Genomic DNA, 13,872 nt, shown 5'->3' on the forward strand with positions numbered 1-13,872 from the left:
ATAATTTTTTTGTTTGCTTTAACCCAAATTGTTAATGCTTGTATGCAACATTAATTTCTGTATTTTTATTTACCAACCCTATTTTGCCTAAAAGACCATTTTCACATAATTAAAATAAGTTTCCTTAATTCCCATAAAAAATTCCATCCCTCAACTCTTTCAGCTAGCGTAAATACCAACCTGATTAATCATTTTTTTTTCAGCTAGCGTAAATACAACCTAAATCTCAATCCTTTCGTAGAAAGAACCTCGTGAAGATATCTCAAGAATGTCTTGCACATCACGAGGATACTACACACATCTTGAAGATATCATGATGCCTTGAGATGTAATCTGGTCCGTCCGATCGACAGGGGACATAGAGACAGAGAAATTTAAAGGACAGAGGATCCGAACTCTTATTTTAACAGTTCAGATCCTCTGTCCTTAAATTTTTATCCCCGTGTCCCCTGCTGATCGGACGGACCAGATTATATCTCAAAGCATCATGATATCTTTAAGATGTGTGCAGTATCCTCGTGATGCGCAAAGTATCTTTGAGATGTAATCTAGTCCGTCCGATCGGCAAAGGGACACGGGGACAGAGAAATTTGGGGACAGAGGATCCGAACTCTTATTTTAACAGTTCAGATCCTCTGTCCCTAAATTTCTCTGTCCCCGTGTTCTCTGCCGATCGGACGGATTAGATTACATCTCAAGACATCATGATATTTTTAAGATGTGTGCAGTATCCTCGTGATGTGCAAGACATCCTTGAGATATAATCTGGTCCGTCCGATCGACAAGGGGATAGAAAAATTTAGGGACAGAGGATCCGAACTCTTATTTTAATTATGTGAAAATGATCTTTTAGGTAAAATAGGAGTTCGGATCCTCTATCCTTAAATTTCTGTCCCCGTTTCCTTAATTCCCATCAAAAACTCCATCCTCTCAACTCTTTCAGCTAGCGTAAGCACAACCTAAATCTCAATCCTTTCCTAGAAAGAACCTCGTGAAGTCTGATGGCGATGAAGAAGCAAAGGAAGAGGCATCTGATCAGCCCATTATCAGTCACAGACTCCCACAATATGTCAACCCTATTGTCTGTCTCTCTATCTGTCTGCTCAAATCTGTTCCTGCTCTAATCCCTCTTCATCTCATTTCCGCATAGTGGAGCTGCATCGTACGTACGTGCGTGCGTACGTGCATGCATGCATGCATGGTGGCAGTCGTGTGGTCACGTCGCTTTCCCTTTAGTGGAGCTCCTCGATCGTCAACCTTCGTTACGGCAGGAAGACGATCGAGCAAAGTAGTGCTACTGCTGTCCCTCGCACCCACTGATTTCAGATCAGATCCTTGGAGCCATCCTGAGTAAAACAAAGTGTGTCATCTTAAATTATTTGAGTATCTTTCATCTAAAGTTTGTTGTCGGTGGTAAGCTTGTCGTCTCATGGTGGCGGCTCAGAATAACCCAGTCCGGACGGGTTTCATGCATTGTTCTCGGTCAGCCAGTCATTAAGTTTATACTACTTTATTCTGAGCTAGCATCAATCACACACTTATCTCATCTTCCTCCTCCCCAAGTGCATGCCAAACTCCTTATAATTAAATACCTCACTAAGATCATTCCTTTCAGACTAATTTATAACCAGAGTGCAGTATAATGCCAGAGAAGAAGACATTTAGATGTGCAAGAAACTCCCTCTCTGCTCTCACATCCATCCATTCATGATTCATCCACTAATTTGTTGACATTTTTGTAATCTTCACCTCTGAATCTAAAGGCAGAAATTAGAGTTTAGATTATAGCTAGGCACTGTTAGAAATTTGATTGGTGCCATATATATATATGACCAGACAAATTCTATGCACAGAACCATATAGACTTTTTTTTTTCTGAAATACAGCTGCATATGCCAAAGGTGTTCAATGGTTTTGATTCACATGGATAATCATTCATTCTTACTTCTAGCAATTCTCATCCTATTTAATTTCTCTGCATTTCAACTCCAATTTTGACATAATTATGTGCCTAAATAGTCGCATAGGATATTATTTCACTATGCACAAAAATCATCAATTATTGGATCAATCAAAATAGTTGTATTATATTTCTCATTGCTTCCCATACTATTCTATGCTAGCTATAAATATTGTTGGGTCAATCTTGATAGGTGTATGCTCTCAATGAAAAAAATATAATCATTTTTTACTATAATATTATTTATAGCAATATTAAATTCTCTATGCATCATATTATATTTATATTTTGCATATTTTTTATATTTGAAAGGACAATAATTTTTCTTCTAATTAACAATATTGTTATTTAAATTTAAACCCCTATATATATTGACAAAAAAAACTTTTGAATTTAGCTCATTATTAATAGATCAAGCCATCCTCAATACCTAATAGCTGTGACACTGAGATATATATTTGTTAAGTTCAAGTGATTGTACCTTCTAAAAATGGATATTATATAAGATTGCAAGTTGAGGGAACAAATTATATACATTTTTTAAAAGAATGACAGAGATACTAAAATAGCATAATAATTGTTTCCTCGATCATTAGATAGATATAACTTAATTTGTATTGGATTACTAGAAAAGACAATTAAAAGTTAACGATCAGGAGAATTAGAATGAGTTACATAAACAATTTAGGGAAAACATTAAAAGGACAATCCAAATTTATCAAATAGTGTTCCTTTTTCAAAAAAAAAAGGTCAAAAGGGTGCCTCATCATATCTTTTATCTCAAAAATACTCCTAATTCAAGCATTGCTATAGTAATTACCAAGTAGCTGGTACAACAATGTGTCTAGGGTTTAGAGTTTAATTTGATTAAAATGAAATAGATGTATAATTTTTCACATTGTAGCAACTATTTATAGTTGTTGGATTTGGTAGTGGTGGTGCAATCTGAACACAAGGAGAATGACGGTATAACACCGCTTAGGTGAAGTCGAGGCTAGAGTTAGACTCTATATTTTTAAGATGAATTTGCCCCCTTATATGGTGCTCATGGAACACGATAATTGTCTCTCAAAATATAACGACTTTATCTTGCGATAGCAACACTGCAAATCACAAATTAAAACTTTCGAACAAAAAATTCTTCACAAACTCTCCAAATATAAGCATGGAATGCAATGCTTTCTTTGTTTTGAATTGGAATGAATGAAATGACAAAGCGAGGGGCTTATTTATACTTTCTGAAGGGTTAGATGAACCCCTTGGTTCAATCAAATCTCATCCATCACGTTGAATTGGATGATCCAGATCATATCTCTTCCTATAGAATATAATGTCTCTTCATTTGGATGTCTTCTATTTTGAATTCAATGGCTGAAGTTACGTCATGCAAATGACACTTATGCATTCTCATTTTTATGAACCCGATTTGTCCATCTTAATATGACGATCTAGGTTAAGTCATGTCACATATTAAGTGATGAACTTTAACTTCTTATTTATACCCTTATTAGTTCCAATTTTTCAATAATCTCTCACATGAATGAAAATTAATACATGCATGTATTTTGACATCAAGGGAGAGTTCAATTAAAAGATCATTATTTCAGGAGAGGTAGCTTATGACTTTAAACCTTCCTTAGTAGAATACCATCAAATTTATTAAGATGCTTAGCGAACACGATGTCTTAAACTACTCAATCGTTTGTGTAAATCAAGACAATGGTACCTACACAATAACATTTCTTACTTCTTTATAGTTCTTACTATTTTTTCATTTTGGTCATAGATAACATCTTAGATTCATAAGTGATTCATTGAAGTGACTGATCTTCACACTTTTATAGGTGACCTCCTATAAAAAGTATTTTAACATACTCTACTGTTTAAGTATAGGAAGCATTAAAAGTTTATAACTTAGCCTCACCACATATGGTAGGCAACACTTTTTCTATCCTAGGAATGAGAGAGGAAAGTCCAAGTGCTCATACTAACTTTCATAATTTCATTGTTCCATTGAATCAAGATCTTAGGATTACCACTATATATGAATGTTCTTGTTTATAGATTTTCAATCTCATTCCTCTTAATGTGTAGTATATTTGATCTCTATTCAAACTTTTTGTAAATGGATTCACCAAGTTATCTTTTGATTTGACAAAATAGACAGAGATAACTCCATTGAAGATCAATTGCCTAATAGTATACTGTTGTCAATGAATATGTTGTGTCTTACCATTATACATGCTATTTTATGCACTTGTAATTGCTTATTGATTATCACAATATATCATCATGACAGACACTACTTGGCCCAACATTAGCTATCCTCTAAGAGGTTACAAAGTCATTCAACTTCTTCTGCGGCTTTATTTAAGACTATAAACTCAGATTCCATAGTTGATCAAGCTATGCACGCTTATTTCATGAATTTCCATGACACTGCTTCACCACCAATGGTAAATACATATCCGCTAGTGGATTTGGAATTTTTTATATCAGATATCCAATTTACATCGCAATAGTTTTCTAGTATTGCTGGATATATCATATAAGGTAATTTATATTCTAATGTGTATCTTGAATATTTAAGAACCTTTATTAATGTCTTCCAATGGTCATCATTTGGATTACTTATAAATGCACTTAATTTATTGACCGTATAGATAATATCTAGATGTGTACAATTAGTGACATACATTAGACTGTCAATTATCCTTAAAAATTTAAATTAGGATACAAGTTCACCATGATTTTTAGTCAAATGCAAGCTTAAGTCCACCTATATTTTTAAGGGGAAAGATCATATGAATTAAATATTTTTAGCAATGTCTTAATATAATGAGATTGCGAAAGGATAATTCTTTCATATCAAAGTTTTTGATTAACATCTTATTAGTAGTCATAATTATATCATAATTACTTCCAATGATAAAAATATCATCTACATATAGACATATGATAACAAATGAGTTAGGTGTGCCTTTGATATATATGCTTTTGTCGCATTCATTTATTTTAAATCCATTTGACATTATAGTTTTTTCAAATTTCGTGTGCCACTATTTTGGTGCTTCTTTTACCCCATATAGTGACTTCATGAGTCTACACACCTTATTTTTTTATTTAGAGCCACAAACCCTTTAATTTTCTCTATATATATTTCTTCATTTAATTCACCATTTAAAAATGCTATTTTCACATCCATTTAATATATCTCAATGTTATGTATTGCAGTCAGAGCCGGTCCTGGTTGTTTAAAGGCCCTGGGCAAAACTATTAGTTATGTCCCAATTTTATCTTTCCACCAAAACTTAAACAATGTATTCAGCAGAGTGGTTAAGAATTAAAATCTTTCTAAATACTAGTCCCTATAAAGTAGTACTAAGGAGTTCATAATAGCAAAACAGAAGAAAAAGATATCTGAACAGTAGAATTATTTGCTTCTGATAGATTCTACAAGGAGGTCCAAGTTCAGTCCAGATATTCTACAAAAAATCATAAGAATTTGTAAGGCGTGGAAACACATTTGGGTGAAACTACGAAAAAACTTTATAATTTATTGAGAAAAATAGAGATATGTAGGGGGCATGTTAGAAAGAAGTGACTGCTAGATATATAGCAGCAATATTTCCAATAGAGATGATGGGAGATAATTTAAGGAAGCATACCATAACTAGAGAAAGGAAAAATAAACTTACCTGTGGTGATGCACCAAAAGGAATATGCTGACCTCCAACAGTGAAGCATAATTCCTCTCCAAACTACATACAAGGAATAAAAAAGGAAGTTCATTTATGGAGAATTTATAAAAATAGATCAATATTTAGAATTTCTGTATCTTTTCAATCCACATATTCAATGAAGAAATGAATGCCACGGGTGGTGGTGGAATGTTTTAGAATCACACAAATAAAGCTAAAACAAGAAACTTAAGTAACATGTTATTGATGTTCTGGAAGCATCATTTAGAAGCAATATCAAATAGGAGAGGGTCCAACTAAGATCGCATACTAACCTTAACGTGCACTTCTTCCATGTATAGACTGCCAACAGGCAATGGAGGGAACGGTCATCAGCAACGGCAGTTGTGAAAACCTAAACATAGGAGAAGCATTAATATCATCTATACACAAATTCTAACCCAACATAATCACCATGAAAGCAAACGTAATTTAAGGTACTGCTTGAGAATGTGGAAAAAATTATAGAAAAACAATAAGATAATTCAAGCATACCATGAAAACACTTTTCCACCCAGACTTCACATGATTAACACAACTCAAAACCATCTGAGAAACACATCGAACAATAAGCTCACAAATTTCAGAAGAATTACTTTTCTGCATGATGACCACAATAGGTTTCAAGAATTCATTCTGGAAGTTATAATTAACAAGTTCTTCTCGCTCCAAAAATTTCATAGCTAATTGCCTTAGTGAATCCATTACAAAGATTGCGATTGAAAGATTTTCTGACAACCCAACTGAAACAAAAAATTCAGAAAGAACATTCCAGATGCAGGACCAAACCAATTGTATACGATTCATATTGTAATGCCTGCATGGACAAAAGGTGAGGTCGGATTAAGTAGTTTCACTTGTTAAGCAAACAACTTAATAACATAAAAGTAGCAAGTGTAGAAGGATCACAAAAAGTAAAAAAAAAGTAAAAAAAAACACAGAGGCAACTCATTTAAAGTGTCTTCATGATACACTTTTAAAGGCAAAATCATCAATAATATCATCATATTCAATATTTTCCAAAATATTTTTTTCAATACATAAAATTGCTAATCCATTTAGCCTATCTTGAGTCATTGTGGTCCGTAAATAAGATTTTATTAATTTTAATTTTGAAAAACTTCTTTCAGCAGATGCCACTGTCATGGGTATTGTCAATAATATCCTATAATCAATCATCACATTTGGAAACATATCCATTGTTTTTAAAAACTCTAATATTTGATGGAAGACTATTTTTTATTTGTTTCATAAGATTCACTTGGTAACATTACTTGCAAAACTTGTAATTCTGAAAACATATATTTTGCATCAATATCAGAAGCGTCGCCAATTTTTCAAAGTATTTTCAAGATTCACACAAGAACTCATTAATTCATCATCATCCATTGAAACTAATTTTGCAACATCATACAAGAACCCAAATATAGATTCAAAATATTGCAACTATTCAAACCTACTTTTCAATTGCCCAAGAGCAATATCGACTACTAAGATAAAATAATCTATTCGAAAAGACTCTTTCGGTGATTGATTTTCCCTTTCAGTATTAGAAATCTCATCAAAATGTCTCTTTCTACTAATTTTACGTTTTGTAGGAAATACAGGCTCAATTTCCATATCAAATGCTTTTTTTTTTGCATCAACCATAGCTAAAGCAAAACCATTTTCTCTATATTTTTCAAAAAAAGAAACAAGACCAGCCAATTGTTTTACAGCAACATCAAGACGCATATCCTCTGACTGTAATTTTTTACTAACTAAGTTAATTTTATGCAAAATATCATGCCAAATAACAAGGCTTAATATAAATTCAAAACTTGAAAGTTCACCAGATGCTAGCGTTTCAGCATCTCTACTTAATTTGCTATCTTCACTTATTTCTGCTGATTTGAACAAAGCTTCTCTAATTTGGGAAGCTTGAGATAGTATTGCTTTGATTGTTTCAATATGGCTTTCCCATCTTGTAGTTGATAATGATTTTAAAGTTAATCCATCACTATATTCAAGCAAAACATTCCATCTTTTTGTTGAATTAGAGAACACGGTGTACATACATTGACATGCTCCAAAAAATGATTTTGCTTTAGCACAAGAATTTGCCATGTCACAAACAACTAAATTAAGAGAATGAGAAGTACATGGCATGTAAAATGCTCTAGGATTAATGTCAAGCAATCTTCTTTGCACGCCTTGATTTTTTCCTTTCATGTTAGATCCATTATCATAACCTTGCCCTCTCACATTATCAATATCAAGTTCTAAAGATTGTAAAACAAATTTCAATTCATTGAAAAGGCCTAAACCAGTTGTATCTTCTACATTTATAAATTCTAAGAAATACACTTCTATTTTAATTGGAGTCTCTGAAACATCTACACATCTTAATATGAGTGTCATTTGTTCTTTGTGACTTGCATCCGGTGTACAATCAAGAATTACTGAAAAATATTTTGCCTCTTTTACTTTTTTAATTATTGCATTCCTGACTTTGGAGGCTAAAATAGATATTAACTCGTTTTTAATTTTATGACTAAGATAATGATAATGAATCTTTTTATCTTGAATGAGTCGAAAATGTTCTTGCATTATTGGATCAAAATATGCAATCATTTCAAGTATACCCAAAAAATTACCATTACTATCTTCATAAATTTTGTCATGTGTACCACGAAATGCCAAATTATGTATAGCAAGACATTTGACAACAACAACTATTCTTAGCATAATGTGTTTCCAATGTTTTGTGTCCTTTTTAATTTGTTCTTGTATTTCCTTATCAATTGTCAATGTTTTCTTTAATCTCATTTGTAGTTCAACAAAAGCTCTTAGATTAGTGAGGTGTTCAACACTATTTTCATGTTGTTTAAGTTTGTCACATAAATGTTTCCAGTCATTAACTCCTTCTCTTGCTAAATTACTTTTGGTGTGTATTACTTTAAACAACTTACAACAAATACAAAATACTCTGTCTAACTCCTTCGAGTACACTAACCATTTTTTATCACGAGTCCCACCATTTGGTAACATTTGAACATAATAAGTATGAGAAAAGTGTCGAGATTCTTTATCTAAAGGAAACTTAAGAATATCTTCTCTTTTAGGACCTCTTTCCACAAGTAAATCCCTCGTTTTTGTATCAAGAGTATCCCAAACTCGTGGATCAAATATGTTCAAATCATATTTAGGTGTCGAACATTGATATTTGTTTGTATGCTCATCATCACAAATTTTATCAATATCTTTAGTTTTGTCAATTTCAATTTCATCCAAATTATTAACATCTGCTCACGACCATGATGGAAAGGAACAAACCATTGGAAGGTCGTAGTGTAATTAGGTGTTAGTTTATCTTAAATATATAATTACACTAGTACACTAAGAGTGTATTGAGTAGGACTATTAGAGGTCGTTTCTTTTATACTGATTTTATAAAGGGACAAAGACCTCAGTTATTATGGAAGTGTGTGCTCTTAATCCTAATATAATAACAAGCACATATATTTGATATTTATTTCTTTAATTTATCAATGGGTGAGATTTAGTTCGATGAATCAATAAGCCCAATAAGTTGGGAAATGATATCACTTATAGTGTGTGTTGTTGATTATAGAAGGAAACTGTGTCCTAGTAATCTAGGTTGAGAATGTCCCCAAGAGGAGCTCATAAGGATTGTCATGTTAAACCCTGCAGGTGGACTTAGTCCGACATGACGATGAAGTTGAGTGGTACTACTCTTGGAGCTAGATATTAATTAAGTGAGTTGTCAGTAACTTACTTAATTAGTGGACATTTGTTATCTTAAACACAGGGAGACTAACACACTCATGATAAGAAGGAGCCCAACATGTAATTTGGGATTGGTGCGGTAGTTCAATAATAGTTCTCTAGTGGAATGAATTATTATTGATAAAATTAAGTTGTGTGTTCGGGGCGAGCACGGGATGCTTAATTTTATCGGGAGACCAAAACCAATTCCTCCTCTCGGTCCCTATCGTAGCCTCTAGTATATAGAGATTTATACCCACCGCATACCCACCTTTTTCCTTTTCAATGGCAAAAGAATTAAGGAAGTTTTTATTAAATTTTCCTTATTTGCCAAGACCAAGGATTATAAAAGAGGGGGTAGAGGAGGCTTCAAGGCTAAGGACTCTATTCTATTTTTCTCCCTCTTTTCCTTGGTGTGGTGGCCGGCCCTTCCCTTTCTCTTCTCTCCTCTTGTTGTGGCCGAAATCTATCATCTCTTGGAGCTTGGAGGATGTGGCCGGATCAAGGAAGGAGAAGAAGGAGAGAAAGCATGCATCCCTGGTTGGTGGAAAATTCTTCATCCTTTGGAAGTTCTTGTGCTTGGCCGAAACTTGAAGGAAGAAGAAAGAAGGTGCCTAGGTGGTTCTCATCTCGGAAGATCGTTGCCCACACAACGTCCGAGGTTAGAAGAGGAATACGGTAGAAGATCAAGAGGTCTTTCTAAAAGGTATAACTAGTAATTTTTCTTTCCGCATCATACTAGTTATTTTTGGAAATAATACTAAATACAAGAGGCATACGATTCTAGTGTTTCGAATTTATTTTCGATATAGTGTTCTTTTGTTTTTCTTTTCCTTGTGATTTGATTGTTCTTTTCGGTTGATCTAAAGTTATTTTAGGAAATTAAATATTAGCTTTCCTTAAAAGGTTTTGTCTAGTCGGTGGTGGTTGCTCCCATATCCAAGAAGGCCATGTGCCTCGCCACGTCAGTACTGGGAACCAATTTTGGAAATTAATATTTAATGGAATTAATAACTTAGGTGATTTGGATTAAACGTGTTAAGTTTCGCAGGAGATCCAAGTCAAAACCTAAAAGAACAAATAGATTAAGTTTTGGATCAAACGTGTTAAGTTCCGCAGGCGATCCAAAATTTAATTTAAAAGAACACATGGTAGCTAGGAAAAGATTCAGACCTTTGTACAAAATTTTTGTACAGTGGAACCTCTAGATTTTCCGAGTAGCAACCAACAATTGGTATTAGAGCTAGGGTTTTGCCTCTGTGTATTTGGTGTTAGTTTAATTATGCACATGTCATACATAATTTAGGCAGGATAATAGTAGGATGTGCTAACTTTGTGGATGCAGGATCCAACTATTATGGCTTATAGTTATTATGTGTGTGATTGGACCCTTGGACATGTCAAGGGCATTTATTGTGTGTGCATGATTGTATTATAAAATACAGCAGGAGCTGTATTTAGTTTTATTAGGATTTTATTTTTTGATCTAGTTTACATGTACATTCCTTCGAGGAATATAGGATCGAAAAATGTAAAATTCTATTTATGTCGCGGATCGAATCTTGCAAGGCGTGGAACCTTTTTGAGGACTAGAGGCGCAGCGGAACAAGGAGCAAGATGGATGCGACAACTAGACCTGGTGGCGGTGGCCAAAGATGGCAGCAGCTAGGGTTGGCGACACACGGAGGACATCAATAGATAAAAGCCATAATAGTTGAAAATTAGTTTTTCTATTTATTGCTTTTTATGCTGTGTTGTGTGTGCTTGTTAGTATGCATGTTAGGTAGACTAGCATAGTCAAAATTCCTCACTTTAAATAACTAAGTGAGAGAGGGATTTATTTTAAATAAATTTCACGGTCTCCATTACTAGTTTATAAGTGATGTAACAAGTTTGCGCGTTGGCTCTGAGTGCCTTCCTCCATATCGGATGAGCTTGTTTGCAGATCACTAGATTAAACTTCTATTTTGGATTACTATAGGAAGTTAATTAAGAGCGTGTGATCTTCCCCATCGGAAGGGGCATAATCTTATTAATGGACTTAGTGTCAAGTAATGGTATACACTTAGGCACGTCTAATAGTATCCTCCCCATCGGAGTCACTGCTATTATTTGTGTGACCGAAGAAAACCAACTATTAATTTGTCAAATAAATAGGTTGACAAGATAATAAAATTAAAAACCCCTCTTACGAATATTTGATTTTGTATACGTCCACACTATCGTGGCATACAAAATTCACGGTGTTTGAGGTAATTTTATTTGTCATAAAGATTTATTGACAAGGTAATTAATGGTTAAACCCCTCCTCTTACAAATGGTTAATTTTGTATACGTCCACACTATCGTGGCATGCAAAATTCACGGTGTTTGAGGTGTTGGTGAATTTAAATAATATTGTTTGAGGAATCAATGTTATTTTAAATTCAAAAAGTTTTGACCAAATATTTGATCAAAGACAGATCAACTATTAATTTTATTCGTCATAAAGTAAAGTTGACGAGATAATAAAATTAATGAATAAAATCTCCTCTTCGATTTTGTATACGTTCACACTATCGTGGCATACAAAATTCATGGGGATTTTTAGGAGTTGATCTTGACCAAATATTTTTGTGATTCTTAGGATTTAAAATATTTGTCAATCCCCTAGTAGTCATACTATAGAAAAGACATTGTAGTCCCAATTGTAATGATTGGAAATAGGACTTGGACATTAAGGTAGACTGTCTTCTTAGAATTAAGAACAATATAGGTGTATTTAATTCATTAGTTGAAACATGTTTAGTGGTGTTATCTACTAGAACCTGGAGTGTAGATACAGATGCCATTAATCATGTTCGCAATTCATTGCAGGGTTCCAGGAAACCCGACAACTAAATGAAAATTAAAACACCGTCCACATGGGCACTACTGTAAAAATGGTAGCTGTTGCAGTGGGAGATGTTTATCTTTTGATAAGAATAAAACATGGATTTTTGAGTAATTGTCTTTACGCACCAAGTTTAGAAAGAACTAGTTTTCAGTTTCTAAACTATTCAAAGAACTTGATATTCTGTCTTTTTTAATAACATAGTTGTTATTAAGAAAAAGAGGGAAGTTATCTGTTCTAGTACGTTGGTTGGCAATTATAAATCCAATAACTCTCATGATGCAACAAATGGAAATTAGTAACACATCTTCTAACTTTAAGAGAAAGTAACCTACGGAAATGAACCAATTATATCTTTGGCATCTAAGGCTAGGTTATATTAACTTGAGTAGGATTCATTGGTAGCTGATGAACTTTTGGGTTTATTAGTAGTGGAAATCTTTCCAACCTGCGAGTCTTACTTGGAAGGAAAAATAACCAAGAAGCTTTTAAGTCTAAGGGGTATGGAGTCAAAGATATGTTGAAATTGGTTTATTCTGATTTGTGTGATCCTATGACTATCCAGGCAAGAGGTAGTATTGAATATTTCATCTATTTTATAGACAACTATTAAAGATACAAATAAATTTACTTAATGTACCGCAAGACTAAGTACTTTGATTAGTTCAAAGAGTACAAGACTGATGCGGAGAAATGTTAAAGTAAATGTCACTATGGTAAGATCGTAGTGGCAAGTACCTCTTGGGAGAATTTAGGAGTCACTTATCAGAAGTAGGGATTCAATCCCAACTAACTGCACCTGGTACATCCTAACAGAATGGTGTAGAAAAAGGAAGGTAGGACTCTTATGGAAATAAGTAGATTGATGAGTTATTTAGAATATTACCAAAATCATTTTAAGGATATACTGAAACGAGTGACCTTATAGTGCTAGGCTGCAAGGCGGACCTCTACAGTTTCTTTGCTAACTGCAGCTAAATTACTAATTCGGAATACTGGGCTGAATAAAAATTTTACGAAACAATGATAAGTTGGACAGGAATTCACTTGTTTATGGGTTATCCTAGAGAAATGAAAGTAGGTTTATAGTCTTAAAAATCAGAAGGTCATTGTTAGCATCAATGACCGATTTTTAGAAAAGGACTATGTGATAAACCATGTGCCCATAAGAAAATTTGTTCTTAAGGAAATAATAAAAGACATGTCTAATCTAGTACCAACTGTATAAGATGAGATACCACAAGGAAACTGCAACACGTATCACAAATGATACACAATTGCAGAAAGTGACTTGTCGTAGTGGGAGGGTTGTTAGGCAACCTAAAAGGATTCATGTTTTGGGAAAGTTTTTGGACTCGATCCCTGGAGAACATGAACCTGATCTCCGCACATATGACGAAGCACTTCAAGAAAAAGATGCAACATCTTGGCAAAGAGTAATGAATAACAGAATTAGAATATATGTATTCTAATAAAATCTGGAAGCTTGTAGAAACACCAAATGGTGTAAAAGCCTTTGGGTGTAAAAAGGT

The 13,872-nt window shown here is 33.7% G+C and overlaps 1 long non-coding RNA gene across 1 annotated transcript; it reads right to left on the bottom strand.

The window, feature by feature from the left end:
- Window positions 1-5,367: 5,367 nt before the first annotated feature.
- Window positions 5,368-6,016, bottom strand: LOC121982585. The gene is made up of 3 exons (XR_006112142.1): window positions 5,976-6,016; window positions 5,659-5,721; window positions 5,368-5,445 (listed from the first exon to the last, which is right to left on the bottom strand). It is a non-coding gene; the product is annotated as an uncharacterized LOC121982585 (long non-coding RNA).
- Between the last annotated feature and the right edge of the window lie 7,856 nt (window positions 6,017-13,872).

Source organism: Zingiber officinale, chromosome 5A, assembly GCF_018446385.1.
Source record: "Zingiber officinale cultivar Zhangliang chromosome 5A, Zo_v1.1, whole genome shotgun sequence".
Lineage (NCBI taxonomy): Eukaryota > Viridiplantae > Streptophyta > Magnoliopsida > Zingiberales > Zingiberaceae > Zingiber > Zingiber officinale.